Raw genomic sequence first — 21717 nt, 5'->3', positions numbered from 1 at the left:
ACCGAGCCGTTTTTCTGTCTGTAGCTAATAATTTTACCAGTTTTCCTCGCAGCTGAGCTGGAAGCACCGTGAAGTGCTTAGAAATCTCGAGTGGCTTGCAGCTCCGCTTGTATTCGTGGGCCTGAGGTAGTGGCACAAGTATCTCACAAACTTACTTGTCGAGACAAAACATTCTTAAGGAGAAGTACCAAAAGCAAAAGCTTTTCCAGGGCACGTACCTTTTGCATTTGCTAGGGCCTTAGAAGAATGCTGCTTGAGCCATGAGCGAAGGGCAGGTAGTAGTTTGTTTTCCTGACTTAAGTGCAGGTATTGAAGGTCTGTCCCAGCAAAACTATACCCTGTTCTGTTGGGTTTTTTATATTTCAGTTTTACAGTACAAGTATGCTTTGGGGCGGAAGGTGCAGTCAGCTTTTGAAATTTTACCTCAAATTTCTGCAGTGATTTTTACCTTCTAATTCACGGTATTGCATGTAGAACAAAAAGTGCTTTCTTTAATTGGTAATAAAAAATCGGTGCCTAAAAGCAAAGGCAGATAGCGTAGAGACAATAGATCTATTTCTTTTGCATCCATTCACTTGTAGACATGCACAGGAACGGATTCTCAAACTCTCGTGGAACTTTGGTCGTACTGAATTATTAGATGTCTTGGATGGGGAAAGCTTGTGACCTTTAAAAAAATTGTGCCAAAGTTATCTTTAGTCCCGTTTATTTTTGAGAATGCTGTACAGAGGCAAATCTTTCTAGCTTACTCAATACTGTTTAAAAAGCTATTATGATATGTAGATTTAGTGGTGTCTGATCACACAGAGCATGCGAGGGAAGGCTTTCAAAGCAGTTAAAACTTTGCAACTATAAGGTACTGCAAAAAAGCGTTAACAAGTTGCTCTCAATTATAACTCGGACGTTTTTGAGAATCTGACTGCTCTGTGTTGTCCATGGGAGCTGCTGAGCAGTCAGATCTTTGTAAATGCAGTCTTCAGATGGAGTTACAACCATGACTTCATAATCTTACGTGAAAACTATAACCTTCTGTTAAGTGGTGGAAAAGTCACATCCTCATAACTAAAATGTGACTGGCTAGGTTTTATACTCAGTGCTGCACAGAAGATCAAAGCTTTTCAGATAGAGCTTTATAAATTCTGTGACAAGGCTCAGGAGGGTCTTAAATATTTCTAAGCTATGAGTGTGGCTGTGTTTAAAGCTGAAGGAGTTGTAAACTCTGTGGGCCTTGTAGTGAAAATATCTGCCCCCGTGCCATGAGCTTTTTGAGTTTCAGTCTGGTGTTACATGCCCAGATAGTGTGAATTGGCATGTGCCGGCCAAGTCCAGATGAGAATGTCGCCTGTAGCAGCTGCCGTGGTGCCTTATAGCCATAAGAGTTACGAATTTCAGCAGCATGACACTCAGGTGGTGCTAAACTTGCTCTCAAACTTCCTTTCCAAAACTGCCTGATCCATCGAGAAGACCCGCAGAGGAAGCCTTTGCTGTACCACTTGTACTGCTGACACCAGTAGAAGCTCTGAAAACAGGGAGAAGATCTCAGTGCCTTCGTCCGACGATGGTTTGTGGGGAAGCTTCTTCAGCACTGTGCAAAATTATTCATTGAGAATATTCTAACCTATGATGAATCTTTCTGTAATTTGCGTTTTGCATATATGATTAAGCAGCATTGGCCAAAAGCCTGGAGACGGCACAGGGCTCTGGAATGTCTCCCTGTTGCCTGGGCAGTTTATTCACGTTAGCCTACTTCCGTGAGCATAATCGCTCCTTTTAAAGTCCTCCTGAACTCAGGAGTGCCGCTGCTGTTGAGCAAGCTGAAATTATACACGCTGCAGAGAGAAAGGTGGGTATGTTGCAACTTAACCTCTCTTGGAGGAAATGAAAAGATTTTGTCCCGGCCCTAATTTCTACATTAAAGAGATTGAAAATTGTCACTACGTGCCTTCTTCAACGGGGAAGAAGCACCTTGATGGAAAACATATTATTAACTCTGTGATGTCTTCGGCCTGTTATGCCTGAAGAGCAATAGTGTTTGGAGGAGGCTTGCTGACAAAGTGCAGTCTTCAGTCGCGGTTGCTTACGCTCTGAACTGGAAGTAGTGATCAAAAGGCGTTCCCTTTCCCCTCCAAACACTTAAACTGTGTTTTAGTCATGATAAGGAACCTGGGTGATGTCACCTAGTTTATTAACGTAGTCACTCAAACAAAAAGGCAGCACTTGATCTTGTCCTCAAGACAGGGCTGCCACTGAAGAGCAGAAGGTTTCAGTGCCTCAGGCCCCTGAGAATGGAGGTAAGATCCTTTACTTTGCAGCCCTGTTTCTGTTGTGGCATAAGAGTTAAGGGCTAAGAACAAGTTTCTTGTAGTCTAACAAGCTCCATCAGAAATTGGTGTCGCCTGGGTTGGCAGGACTCCCTGCTGGCTAAGGGAGAGATACTGAGTATGACCAGAGATACTGACTGCTGGCAGAACACCCCAAAGCCAGCGCAAATGTCTCATGAGAAATCTGACGTCGGGGAGTGGAAATCGGCGCTACTTCTTCCATAACAGAAGACAAGAAGGGAGGAGGAAAAAAACACGTGTTGTGTTAAGAGAAAAAGGCTCAGGATTTTTTTAGGCAGGAAAAATTCTGCCTTAATAACTTTTTTCCCAACTCTGATAAAAAAAGGCCGATAAAACTTCTCAGTGCTCAGTTGTCTCTGTGAAATCTGTGTTTACAAGGAAAAGGCTAAGAACCTTTTTAAGAATGAAGGTGCTTTGCCTGATTTTTGCAAGGAATGTCTAAGCTTTGGGTGTTACTTTAATAAAAATAATTCCTGATCTTTTTATGGAATATCTAAACTCTGGGCGTTACTTTAATAAAAATAACTTCAAACTCCAAGATTAACAGAATTGCTAAAAGGAGTTAGTTCTCAATGAGAAAAACAATAAACTGAATTTGGAATTTCTGAACCAAGCCCTCGAAGGCAATTTGTGGCAAAACTCCAGAAAGAAAAAAAAATCTCATTTTTATAAAATAGCTATATATCTTCTTTCCCAATTATAGCTAGGCACTGCTTTGAAAAGTGATTCTCCCCTTGCAGAGGCCTAGGAATGAGATGCTCTGGGAGAACTGGGTTTAATTTTAATCTAACAGTGAAATGAATTAAGACTCGTAAAAAGGGGCTGCTCAAATTAGGGATTTGCTGAAATTCGAGTCTGAGAAAATACCTTACATTTGCACATCTGAAGAAAAACTTAGATCCTGAGTCTGCGAAGGAGTAGTCCCATTCAGTTTCCGTCAGGCTGTCAGACTCGCTGGAACTGGTTTTAGACATCTGTGATGTATAAAAGGCACACATGGATCTATAGCTTGTTCCTGAGAAAGACACTGGTTTGGACAAGATTATAGAAACATTTGTCTTTTTTGTAATGGAATAGAATGAGTATTTTGAAAAGACTCGGCCGGCAGGAGGGCTGTATTACTTTCCAAAATATCCTCTGGATCATCCTGAAAACATAATTTGTAATACACTCTTGACTGACAGTGTAGGGTGTGAAGCATAAATTCCTGAGCAGGACAGATGTATGTTGGCTGTGCAATCGGAGACTCCATGTGATCTCGTTATTTATGGCGCTTCTCTCAGATGTCTTTCCTGGGACTCGAACAGCTGCTGTGAACTTTACCCAGCACAGAGTACTCGGTGTGTTTGAACGACTCTATTTTGCCATTGCTCAGATCGTGGTGTATGCTCTGATGAGCAATATTAGAACCAACTTCTGTGACACCGATTGTACAAACAAAGCGGAACTTGGGGAACCCTTTTACTGATTGATGAAAAGCTTGAAGGGGGAAAAAAGTAAGAATATCGTCTTCCATAGCTTTGGTTGGTGGACATCAGGGAATGATAGTTGAAAGCATCCAATTTCTTTATATGTAATATAGAAGGAAGGGTGGACTGACAGAAGAGGAAGACTTGCTTTTTCTTTTCAGAGGGAAGGTCAGAAGGGGAGAGGCAGAGGCGCAGGCTTTTTCAGTCTTACCTCTTTTCTTCATGACCATCTTATTAAATGTCAGCAACTGTTGTTTGCAGGAACTTTCCCTCGCTTTGGTAAAGAGCTGTGGCTCGTGTGTTTTGATATGTGGCAGTGCCATTGCTAAGTAGACCCAAATCTACAGTCAGATAAGGCTTGGAATAATTGATGTTCTTAGCTCAACTAAATAACCGAGTTCATATGATCTGTAAGTGGCCAGCGGATTTTTTCTTAGGCAAAGTATGTACTACTTGTATTGCACATTTATTTAAAGCTAATTTTAGCACAACAGATTGAGAATTCTAGCAGCCAAAAATACCTTTGCTGAGTCCGTTAAAAGATTTCCTTGCCCAAACTCTGTTTTTGTGTGTGACAAACAGAAAATATCACCTCTTTTTGACTTCATATTCAGTAATGACTCAGAAATGGTGAAAGCATTGCACTCAAGGCCTCCAAGATTACTTTTGCCACTGCTGATGGGAGAATTGTTCTGTATCATTACTGTCTTCTCTTTCAACCTCAGCAAATCCTGAAATGCCAAAGGCAAACCACTCGATGGCTGATCAGAGGTCCTGGAGATGCTGGTATGGCAGAGCTCTGAAACTTGTGGCTTGGACCGCTGTTTGAGCATTGCCTAAGGGCATTGTAGAAGTACTCAGTTCGGTATGGTGTCTTTACACATGCGAGACAGAAGAACAGGAAAATGTTTATGGTCTCTTAGAAAGACGGTATTAAGATCATCGCTCTGGAACAGAGTTTCTAAGACTGCTGCGTAACTATTAAACAGTATGGGGAGGTCATTGAGAAGTATGCAATGGGACAATTTAACTGACATTATGAGACCTGTGATTTTGTTGACTAATCAGTATATGATACTCAAATAGAGAAAAAAGTTGCATGTGGCTGTATTACTTAATGAGCTAACAGTTGGCAAAGTGGTGCCTGTTACCAGTTCTGTTAGTGCTATTTTGATCGTTAAAGAGCTCCATTTGTTTATGGACCATAGGCTGGGACAGGAATTTTCTCTCGACGGGTTGCTTGCCTGAAGGTCCTTCTAAAGTGGGATGAAATGGTGTAATTTTCTTTTTGGTTGAGGCAAAGAAGTATTCTCTTGCCATAATTCACCAGTTCCAAGCCCGTAATCAAAACACGTGCAGTAGAATGGTGATGGCTATGTGATGTTTCTCACAGATGCTGTAAAAACTCTGTCATCTCCTTGGGAGGCCATCTTCCCATGACACATCAGCTAGACCTACTCTTTCTCTCCTAAAGACTTTGGGATTAAGAACCTGTGGCCTGGGGTCCAAAGTTTTAGCTCCAGAGGCTGGGAGAAGAAAATGCAGCCCAAATAGTTACTGAAAGCAGGACTGTGTTTTGGGGAGATGAGAGGATCCAGAACCTCAAGGTTGCTTTAAGAGTCTCCCTTCCTTGTCTGCTGCTTGCATACATCATTATATTGTTTTTCACCAAACTTTTATTGAATGAAGGTGTGGCTTTATACCTTGATGCCTCTTGTAAGCGTGTTGTGAGCAGAAACAGCAGTGACTAATCGCACTGGAGCTTTAGTAAATACTTGGCATAATAATCATGATGAATATGACATGAGCTCATCCATAAGTAACAACATAGGCTAAAGTTATTGCACAGAGGAACCTGCAGCCCACAGGAACACCAGCCAAGAGCAAAACGGGATTGGTTTTGCTTGGTTGGACACTGTTGTTCTTTATTCAGGCATGGAGATGGGAGGGGAATTCTTTGCTCAGAGGGAGAGGTTCCTGTGTGACCTTGAAAAGCCCAGCATGGTATGCTTTTTGTCTGTTCTTTTATAACTAAATTTATCAGAATCTCGGGGGGGGGTCAAAGAGCACAACACAGGGCAAAACAGTTTACTTATAAGGGTGGAAGCTCTGGAGTGGAAAATGTCAGAAAAGTGAGCTTGCAAGGTCTGGAAGAGGGTAGGGCCTGGTGAAATTCTGGTGGAGCTGCCAGGTTCCAGCAGATCCCTGAAATTTAGTGTATAGAAATGTTGCTGGATAACTGACAGAAGTTGCTAAATTGTTGCCTTAGAGGCCCTCAGATTTTGTTCCCACTCTGTAACAGAGCACAGTATGGCATGGGAGCTTACAGTGCAAGCCGGGCTGGAGCCCTGGGAAAGGAAAGAGAGGTGGTTAATAGCTGTGCTAGTTCCCATAGTGCAAGAACAAAGGGATGTTTAAATGAAATTGAAAATCAGTACATTTGAAACCTGGCATAATTATACCACATGATATTACCGAGGCCAAAAGTTTAGTTGGATTCCAAGCAGACCTGGACATTTATATATATAATGACGATGTCCAGAGTTGCAGTAAATAGGATTAAAAAGAAATTAAGCATATAAACCTTCATGCTAATTGATGAGGTCAGGAAGGAGTTTCCCCTTTGGGTGAATTACATCATTGTTCACTACCCGAGCTGTTCCACCTTCTGAAGCATCTGGTCCCGATCACAGGAGGCAGGATTCTTAAACAGATGGACCAGCAATCTGACCTGTCATGGTAGTGCTTACCTTACCCTGTCTGGGTAAGATCTTGTTGAAAGGGTTTGAAAAGCTTTTTTTTTTTTTTTGAGGGTTTTCTGAGGCTACCTGTACTGCAGTGTATGTCTGCTTTTCCAGTGTCTCATTGGTGAAAGAGGACAACTGTTGACCCAAGTGCCTTTAATGAATCCTGAGAAGTGCCTGCTAACACGTCAGCAGCAGCCCACGTAAAGATGGAAGCTGTGATGGGCACATAAGGCATTGCTGTATTGCTCCGTAGACTAAAAAGTAGCTCTGTGAGCAGCTGAACTAGTGAAGATGAGAGTTTCCTGCAGCTTTCTCAGTTTTGGTGGCACTGTGGTACCTTAAACATCTTCCCTTCTTTCTTTCCATTACACAGCAGTACCGTTAGCGTCCCTGATTTTTCCAACAGCACAGTGCCTGAGCAGCGTCTCACCACCTTGTAGTTCTTGGGTATATTTAAACAAAACATGATGTCTCCCTGATGTTTGTGAACCAGGCACATTGCTCAGGGGGCTGCCTCGGTTATTTATTCTGCAAGCCTGTTGTAGGAATTGAGCACCTGTGAAATCTCTGTCCTTTTCCATCAGATTAGGTTGAGATTGGCCTTATAATTTACTTTTCTGTGCATGGGACAGTTGGTGTGGTTATATAACCATTGTTTCCTTGGGAAACAAGGAAAAATATCAGTCTTCCAAGCAAGTTGCCGTGGAATACTTTTTCTCTCAAAGCAATTAGGTGCATGAACAGTTACACCAAATAATTGAGGCACGTGTACCTTTAAAACATGCACTGTTTAATCTTAAGACTTTCCTCAAGCTATAAGGAGAAGGCTTCCTTGCCAAAATACTGTAATTGAGTTAACAGTCCGGGAGGTTTCTGTGTTTTGTTACTGAGCTACAAAATTCTTCTGCTGGTGTTGGCTGCTATGAAGATCAAAGTTAGAAGTACCAGCCTGCTAGTAAATTGTCTCTTCAAAAGAAAACCAAAAATTCCTCGGTTGTTTCAGGTGACAGCCAGTGTCAGATCTTTTTGACAACTATTAATCTTTTTCTACAGTTCTCTTTCTGCATGCAACAGTGAGCAGCCTGGATGTCTTGTAATCTGTATGGTGCATACGCTGAATGTAGACATCTGATTAATGAGTGAGGGTGTCAATAATAAATTTAATTACTTGTCCGCAGTTAATTTCTGGTGCTCAGAGAGAATATGGAGTTGTTATGATTATGTAACAGTGAAATTGTGGTTTCTGTTTCTTCTGTACAGAGATCATCATGATAAAAGATTAAGGATCACTGTGGTATAAAATAATTGGATGGTATCTGGACACGTTCTGGATGTCCTGCTGACAGGACATGTGTGGCTGCCTCGGCTTTTGTGCTCTGTAAGCTCTTGAAATCTGTGATAGTTGCCTTTCCTGAGTAGGCAATAGCATGTTTCTCAGTAGCAGGCATGATCACTGAGGCACAGGCTTTCAGGACTGTTTGCCTCCTAAGCATTTTTGAGGGTTAGGACTTCTTCAAGAGTTCAGAATTGACAGAATGTGTATTTTTCTTTGACATATAATCCCTGCACAGCAAATACATTTCTGTCCGGTTACTTAGCAGCTATTGTTTCCGCAATACCCAGAGCGTTGTCAGAGGGTTTCTTGCTTTGACCATCCAAGGCTCAGTTATCTTCTCTACGGCAGTGTGCAAGAACCAAAGCCAAGACTTTTTATGCTTGGATGGGACTTTGTCCCTACAGCTGTCCCTCGTTTCTAGTGTAAGAGCGCCGAAATGACCCGTCCTTGTTGTTTCCCTGGGAGGAGCTGGTGAAGGACTGTGCTGTCTTTCTGAGTGAAGCCTGCTCTGAAGAAAGGAGGATATCAGATGGGAGGTGGAATTCTGAGAATTTGCAATGGTGGCTGATAAGAGGTAGGATCTGCTCTGCCTCTGCTAGGAAGACATTTTGGTGCTAATGTTTATTTAAAGATGGCTTTAACCCTAAAAGGGACAGAGAAAATTGCTTTCATGCTTCTGTGTCACTGAGAGCTGGCTGGCAGAATGGTTTTGGTGCCTGCTTATCTGTCCTGAAGGCTTCAGGGCTGGGGAGGCTGCAGAAATCATTTCTCCTGCACCCCCTCGTTCAGCGTTTGGGTAGAATCGTGAGGCAGGCAAATGGTTTGGACTGCTTGTTTGGACACAAGATGGCTGTGTCTCCATTTTGCGGACGAGTCACCATTCTGCCTTTTTGTTGTTAGACTCTGAACAGTGCTGCTGTTGGCTTTGGGCCCGCTTGATCACAAGTTTTGGATGGCAGAAACAGATAGGCAAGTCCCTTCCACCCTGACCCCAAACTTTATGACGTGATTCTGGGGACAAAGACATGCTGAAAATACCTTAGGCCTTTGTCACCTTGTAGTTAAACTGCTGTAATGCAGAGGAAGCATCTCCTCCAGTACCTGATAAGTGTGTAAAAATGCAAACGTACTGTGGAAGTTGCATAGATTAAGGAGCAGTGGGGAAAGTAGAGGAGAGGCTTACGTCTTTGTTTTTCATCTCAGTTGTGGGCTAGAGCTCTACTTACTTGGACGAACAGGTCCTGGGTAAAGATAACTTGCATTGTTTTCAGTAGCGGATAAGTTAGTAGATGGGTCAGTGGTTTCTTTTAGTTGAGCTGGCTGCCGCAGACTAGTTCTGCAAGCTTGGCACCCAATGATGTTTTCCATAGTATGTAAGCCCAGTGGGTACAGGATTTCTCCTGCTCGTCATGTCAGGAACGAAGGTGCAGATGGGGAGATTTGATTGGTTACCCCAATTTTGGCACGTGATGTTTACATACCTAGTTTGGTAAAACTTTGCTTTTGTGAAAGGAACTCTTATTTCCTAAAAGGAACTTGAATGAAAGTTGGGATTTTATTAAAGACACGGAGGCATATTATTATACATCTTTCCTTGCTTCATCCCTGTGATGTTTCCTGTTTTGCTTCTTGAGATACAGGTGTCATGATGAGGAGCTTCTCAGAAACAGAAGTGGATGATGAGTGGAGATGAAGAAATCATACATTTGAGAAGTTGGCTCAAGTTTCCGTTACAGGCATGGAAAGTTTCTGAGACCAAGTCATGCGAGAAGAACATGAGTAAAGAAGAGGGAGATGTAGACCCAGACTTTCTAGAAGGGATTGCAGGATTTGAGAGGACACTGCACAAACGTCACGTAGTTTGCTTGCTTATTCATTTACCTGCACCCCTGGATTGTAATACTTTGTTTGCATCTGTTTGGAAGTTGAAAAATCCCCTCACATCTGTGTCTTTAATATGATCATGGCTTCAAGCTTGTTTTAGGAAGAGCAGAACATCGCTGTAGTTTTTATTTGTGGATTAGATAGCTGCTGCTTTGTACTTGAAATCAATTTTATTTTTTTGTAGAAACGTACATTGAATGTGGAGAAGATCAGACCATGATTGTTACGAAATAGGAAATCAGGGGTTTTGCTTGCATTTAATAAACAGCCTTTGCATAAAAAGTGGGACAGGTGCATAGGTAAAAGAAAAAAAAAGATAGTGCTAGCCCTCTAATTTGAGTAACCTTATAATGTACTGTTCTTACGCTGTCCTTAGACAGATGTCAGAATCAATTATTAATCAGTTCAATCTTTTTTTATTGACTATTGGTCACAAAAATATTCCAGATAGGTAAGATTTCTTGGCAGGGCTGTGGGGTTTTAAGTGCAGATTACTTAGTATTGAGTTAGGGGAGAGCTTTTTAGAAAGGTAGATTTTTGAACATCTTGGCTGTTACGTGAAGTATCTCCAAGGAAATACTAGCCACACAGTCCAGCAAGTTATGATGCTGTGAACAGACTTAATTGTAGTAAGTCTCTGATATGGAGTTACTAAGACTTTGACATATATGTATTTAAAATTTTAAAGTTAAATTTAATTTCCTATATTGGACAGTGTTGCTGGTAGAGGCAAAGAGCATCTTTATTTTTCTTATGAACTCTTATCTGGTGTTTATCCTTAATAAAAGGCTATGGTTATTTTTGCATACTGAATGAATATTTGGCCTTTAAGAGTATATAATTAGATGGAAGACTAAAAGCAGTTGTTAAAGGACTGTTTTTCTAATGAAAATAGTTTGAAATCATATAATTTTAGTTTCTTCCGAATAGATGTGATTAGTGTGTTGGAAATAGTTTTACAATGGATATAAAGGGAACAGTTGAGAGACAGTGGCTGAGAATGTGTCCAGCTATTTTTGTAGCTAACAGATTTTTTTCAGTCTCTTTATTTAGATATTTCCATATAACTGAAAAGCTAAATTACAACTGGATACAAAAACTATTTGCACTTATTTATATTTTAAAATAGGTTAGTAATATTTCCATTTTAAAATAGGTTTTATTGTACTAATTGGTAAGTAAATAGCAATGACTGTGAGAAAATCCTAGCTTATATTATTACTTTGATAGAAATTTGAATATGGGATAGTATTGTCTGTATCACATAAAAATGTTTTCATGGATTTTTAGCTGCTGAAACTGAAATCAATAAACTTTAGTTACTGTTGTTGACTGGAACAAGTAAATCTGCACATTTCTGTTTTCTTCGTATTACCTCTGCCTCTACATTCACCTAGTGTTTCTTCCAGCATTGCTTCTTTCATAGTATTTGCCTTCTTTAGATCAACCCGTGAGGCACTCTTGGTGTGGGCTTTTGCATGTTCTTGTGGAAGACTTTCTTGATGGAGAACTGTGCCTCTGAGTTTGTGCAATTACTTTATGTTTTCTGAAGAAACCCTAGAGAACCCCAGGCAAAATAAAATCCCAGGATTAGTAGAGTAGCCAGTGGGTCAGTTCGTAATTTTTTTCATATTTTAAATATATTTGTCAGTAACTGATGATTGTGTTTTAAAGTAGATACAGAATGGTCTTCTGCACACCTGAATTTCACGTTAGATTAGTGACACCAGTGTATCCCAGATTGAATGTACATTAGTGAACAATATGGTCTATGTTCTGGATTACTTTGGAGAATGGAAAATACTTTTTGCTTGGTTGAGAAATTTTTAAAACTGGAAAGGATTATGTTTATTTTAAAACCCTGGTACTTTGGATTTGAAAGAAACAAACTTGTAATATGGCCCAAATTTATTGTAATCTGTTTAGTTATTTGTATTAAATGAAGTGATTTAAAGGTGTTCATGTCTGATGAAGTTTTAAAGAAAACAAAATCCAGTTGCCAGAGGTAATTGGTTAAATGCTTGGAGACAGTGTTGACTGAAATATTAAGCCCACTTTGGAGTAATGTATTGCACCATTTCAGAGCAACTGTTTTCTTCACATCATTTTATTCATTTGATTTAATTCAATATCTGGTTAATTCAAGGCTGAAGAACTGACTGACAGTTGAAAAAATTTTTAATTTATTTGTAGAAGAGATGGAAGAGGAAACGACTTCTATGACTTCCGAAGTTCTTGGTGACCAGAAACAACCAGTTGTTTATTAATTATAGGTTCCTTTTTTCTTTAAAAGAAAAAATATTTCATATACTTTTTTCCCCGAGTATTCAGTGTTCTTTACATGGCAGTCCACTTGCTTATTTGTTTTATGGGTAACAGTGAGTGATTATCAGTGTGACAGAGGTAGACTGTGGTCCCTTCCAGGTCTTGCAAGAAATGTGCTCCACATGTGCTTCCATGCTCCAGAGGACTCTCTTCATATGGTGTGGTTGTCATACCTGGCTGCCGTAGACTTAATTTTATTTATTTTTTAAGGTTCTATTCTCCTTTTTTGCTTGATTTTTTTCTGATGCTTCAGCTCTCTGGGAATTTGCACCCTGCCTTGGAGTAGTGTGGCTCTTCTCTCAGTGCTTGTATGGAGCAGAAAGGTCTGTGTCAGCATTGTGCAATTCCCATGTTGGGTAGGTCATTTTCTGCAAGGGAAATGCACAGGTCTAGAGAAGTCCCTGTTCTAAGCCATGGTGGGCGTAGCAGGATCCTGGCACGGCTAGCACTGATTTTCAGCCTTCTCCAGAAAGGCAGGGAAGAGGGACAGCTCCTTGTGGAATCCCCTTTGCTATTCCTGACCTGTCAGCAGCATCCATGCTATCTTTCTTCTTCTGGGCAACCATCAGGGTGCTGTAATGCATCACTATCATCAGCACAGCTTAGCTATAAACACCTTTTTCAGAGGATGAGGCACACTAGCCCTGGTGCTGTTTGCTGGTGCCATGTACTCAAAGAAGTATCCTCTGCTACCTTAATGACTTTCTCTTCTCTTTATAGTCTCTGTGTCAGCAAGCAGAGAAATTCTAGCTGTTTGAGCTCTTGCCGCAGATGAATACACTCGTCAGTTCACTGGAGGCAATGTGTGTCCCGTTATCCTGCCTGTACCTTAGGAAGGTGCTCTTTTGTGCCTGGACGTAGGCGCTGGACCACTGAAACACAAACACTAATGTTACCAGGGTTTGCTCCCAAGCTAGGAAAAGCCCAGATAAAACATGGAGCTATCGTTCCATGAGCAGTAACTCGTCTGAGGGAGAGAGTTCTTGATAACAAAGTCCCTGACCAAGCCACTATATTAAGCTGGTTTGTAGGTCCACTTTCCTATGATTTTCAGTGCTAATTCTCGCACAGGAGAAGCATTGAAGTGGAGAGCAGCATTTTTCTTTGTAGAGGATAAAGCCTAGCTTTTCTTGACATGCTTCACAGGACCGCATGCCCTTAGTAAGTCCTCTTGGAGGTGTTTGCTGAGCCAAGTACTGACTGTGGGGCATTCTTTGGTGTGTTGCATTGGTGATGATTTAATTCCTAGCCAATGTAACAAGTCTGTTGGCCACCTGTTTGCTCCAGCAGCATCGTCAACCTATGGTGAACCAGCTGGCATGTTAATTCTGCCTTGCAGGTGGAACTCAAGGTTTTTGCTTCACCGTCATGCTCCTCATGTCTCTAGCAGCAAAGGCTACAGGAGATAGATGTGGACCATTACATGGACTCTGAAGAACAGAGATCAGCAGCTATTGGACTTTGGGGGGGAAACAGGCCTATTAGTTGGCAGGTACCATTCTTTGCATGGTCTCCAGACAGTTTTAGCCATGGTCACCAGCCTCCTGGTGTAATATTTGGCTCCTATTCCTATGAAATGAAGCCAAGATCACAGCTTTCATTGCTGTTTCCACCTTTATATCTTTATTACTGCAATGCTCGTAGAAAAAAAAAAAAAAAAGCAGAATTTCCATTGCCGCAATGTATTGGCCTCATCTACTTCCACTTACTCCCATAACACCAGTCGGCACCTCTGCTTGTCATCATCCCTCCTCTCTTTGGTTATACCCCTGGTCCTTTCCTCCTTTTGGCATTCAGCTAGCTCATTTCAGCAGTGCTTGGTCTTCTGTCCTGCTGGCCACACCGATTCTGGAGGTTGTCAGTGAGAGCCAGCCAGTGTGGTTTGGCAAGTTGATAGCTACTCACTTACTCCAGCTCCCTTTGAAGAGAGAGGGTTGCTGGACTCAGGGGAGCTCCAGCCGTCTCTTCTGGCTCAACGGGGAAAGACTCCACAGCGGTTATTCTCTGAAACCCAAACCAAAATGGAAATGGCAGGCAATCTGGGGCTTGAGGTGTCAAGTTTCCTTTATCTGAAAAATTCACATTGTTGACTTTTGGCAACAGCACTCTGGCTTTTTACCAAGAGGATCTTTGCATAAGCCTCTGAATTTGCAAAATGCATGCTTTTGGATTGCCACAGGAGTGTTTCATGGGCAGTTTTTATGTTCTGTGTAAAGTCAGTATAGGTCTGTTAGTAATTCAGGATAATAGTTCTTGAGTTGTCAGCAGTGGCCAGGGCTTCTAGAAGTACTTTGCCCATGCTGATTGCTTTCTTCGGATATGGGGCTAGGGAGGGAAATGATGGATTAAGCTCAGGGAGGCTCAGACAGCAGTTCACCCCTTTCCTTGGCCTTAATATGGATGTAGCATGCTCAGTCTCTGGTGAATCAGCCAGAGTCACGGGTGATATGAGTCTGGTTCCTGGCATTAACTGGGGCAGTGCTTGAATCAGCGCTGGCCAAAGCCTTGCTCCTTCAGAATGGGTTTGCTGCCTTTGAATTCCTGGCTCAGCATGGGCTTGGGCTGTGGCGGGGGTTGGAGCCAGCCTGGCTTTCTCAGGCCACACAACACCCGGAGCCTGCGTCATCCTCTGTGCCAGCCTCGGCCTCTGGCAATTCCAGTTGTGGGTTCCTCCTTTTCATTTTCCCAGGGCTCGCTTGCTCAATAGACAAGTGCGATCTCAAGCAGAGTCATGCTCTGTAACATGGCAGCTCTCCCTGCGTGCCTGTGCAAGCACTGCCAATTCACCTCGACCATCAGGAGTGGAAGTCCCCTAGGTGGGGTGGGATGTCCTCTTTGAGAGCCCGGGAGCTTGCTGGAAAAAGAGGTTTGGACGACAGTGTGACAGAGTTGAGAGCCATCAAGAAAGCCTATCCAGATGGTTTGCTTCCTCAGAGCAGAGGAGTCGCTCCATCCCTGAATGCCAAGTGACTTTTTAATTTTTATGTCTACCACATTAGACTTTCCAGAGTCCCTGAGATGGTTTTTCTTGCAGTGAAACACGGATGCATCTCTTTCAGGATAATCTCCAAATAGAAAGATAACAATGTTTTGGAGCTCGCTACCCAATGTGCAAAAGCAAATGTGCTTTTGTTGGTTGGAGCCAGCTCTTTCCAGCTTGAACTGTGTTTGCAGCTATCTGCTATCTGCAGAGCAGATATTCAGAGTTTTGGTGGTATTTGTTAGGCACAACGGAGTTATCGAAGCACCCAGAAATGGTGCTGTGTTTGGTAGAGCTGTGTTAAATCTCCATTAGCTTCAAGGACCTCAGGGCTGATTTCCAGCTAATGATCGGTGTGTGGTGTCCTGCTTCAAGTCCTCCATGGTGTAGATGGTCATGGAGGCCTTCAGAACCAGAAAGAAGGGTATTGCAAGAGCTGGATTTCTTTGAGATACTATGTGATACCTGTGCAGTCATCTGCCACCCATTTTCATTCCTCCTCTTTAATTTTATTTTCTTTCTTTGTAGATTGAGGGGGAAAAGTGTTCCCAGGATGGGTCAGGGGCACAAATACTGATAAGGGAAACAAAAAGTCCCCAGTTCCAGCTGCTTATGGCTTCCAATTTTAGAGTACCAGCAGGTATGTGAAAGCCCTAAAGCTCCAGTTGCTGGTCAATAACCTTATTTAAGTTGGCACAACGTAACTGGAACAACATCCTACAGCTTTTGGATGTTTTTATTGTGTTTCGGTTTCTGACGAAATGCAGTTTGCAGGTACTCAGGTTCCAATTCTTACAGGGTTTTATGTTAGAAAATCATAATCATCCTCCATTATTTTCTACTCAAAATGTATGTATTTTAAAATAAGTATAATCACTTAAATACGTAGCCTTCCCATCTGAATGGCAAAAAGGCCGGTTACATTTGATATAAAAGTTACATTAAGTTGGAAATTAATGTTGTTTTAGTGGTTACTGGTAAATGAGAACCTGGGCATCTTTCAGAAAATAGCTGATGCGGAAATGCAAAACAAAGGGGGTTTAAAATTAATTATTTAAATTGGCATGTCCTATTACATTATTTAAACCAGAATATAAATCTGCCTAGTGTGGGTTTGTTGAATCAAACAGGGATCTCTCAATTATGGATTTACCAGAATAAATTACAATTAAAAATTATGATATCTGATCGAGATTGTAATATATAACATTTATCATTTCTACAAATATTTCATTTGGTGGGAACCAAACTGGTGCTGCCATTGCCAAAAGCCGATCCTCATAATTTATTTTGTGGTTGTATACATTTTCCTTTGCCTGCTTCTTTAGTGGTATCCCAAATTGTAGCTCTTTTTAATGGTCAACCTATCTTGGCTTGAATTTTCCCATGCCTGAGGTCCACAATGCTGATTTAGCAGAACAAAAACTTTGAAGATATTTCCTTTTCTCTGTGCTGTTTATTATATCCTTTGCTTCGCGTGTAGACCGAACTCTGAAGTTTAGGTCAACAAGAAACCACCATTGTGGTCAGGCTGGCTCATGGGAAGCAGCACTCAAATGGTTCCAGTTTGTTGTTCTCCTGGATCCGAGATGATTCCCACAGATTGGGCTGGCGACTTCTGACTTTTGAAATCGATGTAGATACCTCCCAAATAATGTGTCCTTTCGACAGTCTTTTTACCTGCATCTGCACGCTGGTGGTAGTTACTGTAGGCTGGGTGAATTGTCCTTTAAAGAGCACTAGGATGGGTTTAGTGTTTACTCGGACCGTTCAGGTTTGAGCTTTTCCAAGGCAGACATCAGCAAGTTGTCAGCTATAAAGAGAACATGAAATAATATTTTGCGTTCTTTTTTTTTACTTTATAAAGTTAAATAAGTGCTCCAAGAAAGTTTCTGTGTTTGTTTATTCAGTTCCTTAAAACCTTGGAATCCAGACCTATAAATACAGGCTGACTTCATGTTTACAATTATGATCGCTCTCACTTGAATTGATTGATGCTACTTGTTAAAAAAAAAAAGTATTAAGATACGTTTAGATCTGCAGGAACAGATTAATATTCTTCTTGTTAAAATATGTTGCTTTTGTACATAAGGGAAAACCAGTGTGCAAGTATCAACCTCTCTCACTTTTCCAAAACTAGGAAGCCTGTTTGCCAGCTATTACAGAAGTAAAAGGAAAGACACTGCAACCAGGCTTAAGAGATGTAGCTTTTCACAAAGTTAGCAGCTATATTGCAAGCTTAATAGTAGTTGGGTATTGACCTTAAATAAAGAGTCAGCATTTCTTACAAAGAATCATGGCCTGATACTTACCATTCTTTTTTTATTGGGGATTTTTAATGTCATTTCTGCATTGCAGATTTCTAGCTGGAGTTTTGCCCGAATTCTTTTTAGAAGATGATGTAGGCTTACTAATACATCTGAGTTTTCTTAAGTAACATAAACCACTTTTCAGATTTACCAAATTATCCCTGAATATCATCTGCAGCTGAATTTAACCAATTCAGAAAACTTTTGCCTCCTTGTTAAGAAATATCCTTTATTCAAACTTGAAAAAATAGATGAGGTAAGAATTATGTTTCCAAGTTCGTGTTTACAAATCTAAATCAATGATTTGCTTTTTCTCAAATGTTCAGGATGCAGAAAATTTACCAATTTAAGTTTATTACGTTGGAATATGATGCCATGGCTTTGAGTGACTCAGAATGGAGTAAAACCTAACAGTTAAATTTAAAACATCATTCATTTATAATCCGGAAACATGTCCAAATAAATTTGTGTCCGTCAGATTTTTAAACTGTGACAATGCAGTTTTGATTTACATTCCTTTTTGCTGAATAAAATGGCTTAATTGCATTATAATAGTATTAAAGCAAATATTTTATATAAAGCTAAGCAGGGTGCTTTTAGGCAAACGTTATTTTTGCCTTGACATACATGCAAAAATGTTTCCCACTTAAAGGAAAGCGGTTGAAGGAATTTGGATTGGGTAATTTAGGTTGAACTGTTGAAAGTGAAGTTGCTTGCTTAGGCACCGATCCAGTCAAAACTCGTGCACATCTTTAACTTTCTGCAGTCTGCGTAGCCTGTGAGACCTCTACTGACATGGATAAAGTAACAAGCATGCAACATCTTTCCCGAACTGGATGTATGTACCCTACCGTCACATGCACTTGAATTAAGTGTGTGTTTAAGTGTGCTTGCAAATAGAAGACCTGGGGCTGCTCAGAGATTACCTGATCGCACCAGAATGCCCAGCTGGCAGTAAAAAATGAGATTTCCGTTCTCGTCTATGCCTATGCTTGGGGGGGGGGGGGGGGGAAGGAACGTTTTTTTGCTTTTAATATGAGCTTCATTGGATTGGTTTGTCTCACTAGTGCAGTCGTGACGCAGTGTTGTGTTTTATCAGTGCCCACCCCCAGCAGAATTCTTTGCTTAAGAGGAGGCAGATTTTCACCTACTGAATAAGACTCCGGACTCGCATTGATGCTTCTCGGTGTTGTCTTGTGTGCTCTCCTGTGCCGGAGTGAATTTTATCCCCGGACTGCCTGGTGTAAGTTATAGCCCTCTTTCTACCCTCTGGAAGTTTGCATGTTCACATGTCACTGTGCTGAATGATAGGATGTCTATTTTAAACTTCAGCCTGTATTTCCAATCAGGAGGGCAAGTTGCTGGAAGAACTTAGCTCCTTTTTCTTTTGAAACAACTTTTAAATACTGGGTGAGTTTTAAAGATTTCTCTGCATGGTTTTCTTTTATAAAACATGTTTTCCATAACCATGAACACTTGTTTTCTCTGAATGGATCTTAAAAATCTGTAGTGCTGAATCATAAAAACCACTTAGAAAGACTTTGTTCAGTCACTGAAGGATCAAATTGTCCTTTAGTTAGAGAAAAAGGTATTTATCAGCAAATGCACAACAAGGACTTGTTGATACTTTACCTATCTTACTTGCTTGTAGAATTGCGGTTTAAACGTGACTGCTGTCTGTGTTTTTAGTGAATGTTTTCAGCAACAGAATCTCATGCTAAATATTTTATATGCATTTTTGACCTTTCAGTGGTGGGAACAGAGGTTGATAGGGACTAAGAAAAGGAAGCATCCTCTGGAAGTTTTGGGAGCTGGCAGTGACAGTCCCTCTGCAGTGTTAAACTGGATGGGAGTCCTTGGAAAGCTAGCAACTTCAGTCTTGTTTCCGTATCAAGGAGTAGCATGAAGTATGCTTAAACACATTGCGAATGTGTTAAAATAGGAACTGATTGATACAAAAACTGCTTCTGCTGATGTGGTAATTGATATTTTTTTTAAAGTAAGTCAAGGGTGCTTTTTGTGTACTGGAGCATTAAACTTGCATCATGCTTGGCCTTGTGACAAGTCCTGTGCATGTAATTTAGAGCCATATAGGGATGTTCTTAGTCTTGAACCACTTGAATTAATACCACCTTTCATATCATAAGTGTAGTATTAGTAATTTAAAGTAGATAATTTGTGAGCCTTGTGGCCCAAGCATGAACTGGAAACGATAAGGGCTATTGATGTGAACGATGTTAGTAGCTTTGGTTATAAATCAGGCTTGGTTTCTATGCAGTGCTGTGTTTAGTACCAATAGACCGGAATGCCGGATCTGGTATGAGTTTATATACATAGGTGGGAAGCCTGACAGATTGGTTTTATATAAAGAAGAACATACAGAAATTAGAGAGGTATGGAATAAACTGCTAGAAGCTGCTGTCTGGTAAGCATTTTAGACAGACTTTTCAGCCATTGGTAACAAGAAGTGAACCTGCCTGTCAGTACAAATTCAATGCCACTGTCTATCATGAAACGCCTGCTGTTTTCAACACTGCAGGGGAAAAGAAATCATCCTCCCCTGTCTGTCTGGTCATAATGCAAAGTGGAGTAGTTGTAAGAGTTATCTTGAGAAATGCTACTCTAGCTGCTGTCTTTTGATTTTTGCTCATAGTTGGGCAATAACAAAACAGTTAAAACCAGGACCTCATGGCATCTCTGTCCCGTCCGGAGTAGGAGAAAGTTTCAACTGCAGCATGGGGCAACTTCTGAGAACAGAAAAGCTGCATACAGCATGATTTATATATGGTATGAGCTGCATATGGGATGATTTATATACCTTTCAATGTTTCAGGAGTGCAGTAGGTTCTTCCCTAATTTTCTGTGAAGAGAAGATTAAAGGACATTTATGGGGTCTCTGTTTATTTCCTTTATGTCACATAGTTGGATTGCTGGTGGGTAATGCACTCTGATTGCTTCCCTAGACTTTGAACTTTGTCCCGAGCTTTTATTTAACTGTTCGTCCCTGTTGTTAGATGTTTCTGCATTCTCTTTAGCAGCAATTTGTCTGACAAAAAAAATAACAACTGACAACTTTTTCAAATTTCATATTATTTTTTCACTAAAAACTTGTCTAGGCTTAGAAGTGTACTGTGAATAGTTTCTAGAAGAGCTGTCTTAGTAAATGTCCATATATAAAATGATCTCATGGTTACCAGGAGATCCTGACTTTTTCCTGAGGATTCACTTGTCGTTCTGCATGAATCAAGGGGCTTCCTCACCTAGGTTTTGTTTTCATCTCTCCCTTAGGGAAGAAATAGCACTTTGTGTTGACAGAGTTATAACAAGATGTTTAGTTAGCAACAAAATAAAGTCCGAGGGGGGTGTCTGGATCATCTGCCAGCGAGGCAGAGGGACGTGCTTAGCATTTCCAAAAATCAGATTTTTCTCACTGAGGTCCAAGTTCTGTAAGTTTCTAAGTCCACTTAAACAGTTCAAAGCTTCAACTCAGACCTCCTAAGTATGATACTCTAATTATGGATCATAAGAAAACTGCATTAGCTAAAAATCTTGCCTTAGCGCAGAATTAGCTTCTTACAACTTGAAATTTCATCTCTACGCATTTCCCTTCACTCTAACAGCCATCAGATATGCACGCTTCAGCTTCAGGTCCTGCAGCTCCCTGGTGCTAACACAGTTCCTTGGCCCTGCTAATGCCCAAGGGTGAGTTTGCAGCACAGTCACTGCAGTGCAGGCTGGGCTGGTTCAGGAAGAGTTATCCGAAGCGTAAATAGGAAAATGAACTTTTCCACCCAGAGTCTGCTGCAGTGGCGTAGCGCACCCGACTGCGGAGGCCTTGGTGGACAGGCGGTATCGGTCCTGCAGGTAGATGGGAGGATTTCCTAGCGTCTAGCATGTCAGGTTAAATTGCATCTGGCGTGCATAGAGGCATGTTGATGAAATATAAATGAGCGCAGGAGAGAAACAGGCTAGTGACTTCCAGCTGTCACGCAGAGAGCAGAAGATCTGCCATTCCCAACTGTATGGCTTTTTTTCCAGTTTCTTTTTCATCCCAGTAACAACATGAAATACCACAGGCTCTTGGGTTAGATTAGGTGATGAGGGGCATAGCTCAGCGTGTCTGAGCACGCCAGATGTATTTTGGGCTCCAGAAAGAAGCATGCTACAAGATTTAGTCTGTATTTAGTCGCTGGCCTACTTTGCAGGATATTTTGCATTTCTGAAAACTTTCTCAGCAGAGATGTGCCCTTTTTTTTTCCTTTCTGTTTCTTTAAACGTTTAACATCTCTTACAGTTATTTAAGGTTGAAAGTAGTAACACCTAGT

The 21717-nt window shown here is 41.2% G+C and overlaps 1 protein-coding gene across 5 annotated transcripts in view; it reads left to right on the top strand.

Annotated features, from left to right (window-relative positions):
• The window catches only part of SLC20A2 (solute carrier family 20 member 2), a 58742-nt gene that overhangs the window by 614 nt on the left and 36411 nt on the right, over window positions 1–21717 (top strand). For 3 of the 5 annotated variants that reach the window (XM_076336913.1, XM_076336910.1, XM_076336914.1), the window contains exon 2: window positions 18492–18635. The exons of 1 other annotated variant lie outside the window; for it this stretch is intronic. The gene's annotated coding sequence lies outside the window, so the exon portion shown is untranslated. Of the gene's footprint in view, window positions 1–18491; window positions 18636–18724; window positions 18803–21717 lie in introns of all 5 variants that reach the window. One more of the 5 variants, XM_076336912.1, reaches the window with a different exon arrangement.

Source organism: Aptenodytes patagonicus, chromosome 4 (genome assembly GCF_965638725.1).
Source record: "Aptenodytes patagonicus chromosome 4, bAptPat1.pri.cur, whole genome shotgun sequence".
NCBI classification, from domain to species: Eukaryota; Metazoa; Chordata; class Aves; order Sphenisciformes; family Spheniscidae; genus Aptenodytes; species Aptenodytes patagonicus.
Note: the sequence above shows the minus strand (reverse complement) of the source record. Positions and strands in the feature narration are given on the sequence as shown.